This window comes from Athene cunicularia, assembly GCF_003259725.1.
Source record: "Athene cunicularia isolate RWA chromosome 17 unlocalized genomic scaffold, athCun1 chr17_part1, whole genome shotgun sequence".
In the NCBI taxonomy this organism is placed as follows: domain Eukaryota; kingdom Metazoa; phylum Chordata; class Aves; order Strigiformes; family Strigidae; genus Athene; species Athene cunicularia.
This window is the reverse complement of record NW_020799122.1, coordinates 980,479-980,809: the sequence shown is the minus strand read 5'-3', so window position 1 is coordinate 980,809 and position 331 is coordinate 980,479.

The following is a 331-nucleotide window of genomic DNA, read 5'->3' as shown; positions in this document are numbered from 1 at the left end:
GCGTCATTTTCCCTAGGAGGAGCTGCGGCGAAACCCCCGTGCCCGGGGGAGATGTCACTTGGATCCGGGGGCAGCGGCGCAGCTGCTTCACGTCCCTCGTTCCCTCGGCAGGGAGGGGACGGTGAGCAGCGGGCGAGGAACACCCTCCCCTCCCCTCCCCACATTCCACAGCAACACCAGAGCCCGCAGGAATCTCCTGAGCTGGGCTGCCCCACCCGCGCAGACCAAACTGGTTTGCTAAATCCTGTTGCTAAGCTGCGACACGTTCGCTGCCAGCGGCACCCGCCCGAGCCGGCCCCAGCCCCCCCAGCCCCCCCGGCCCAGCACGCAG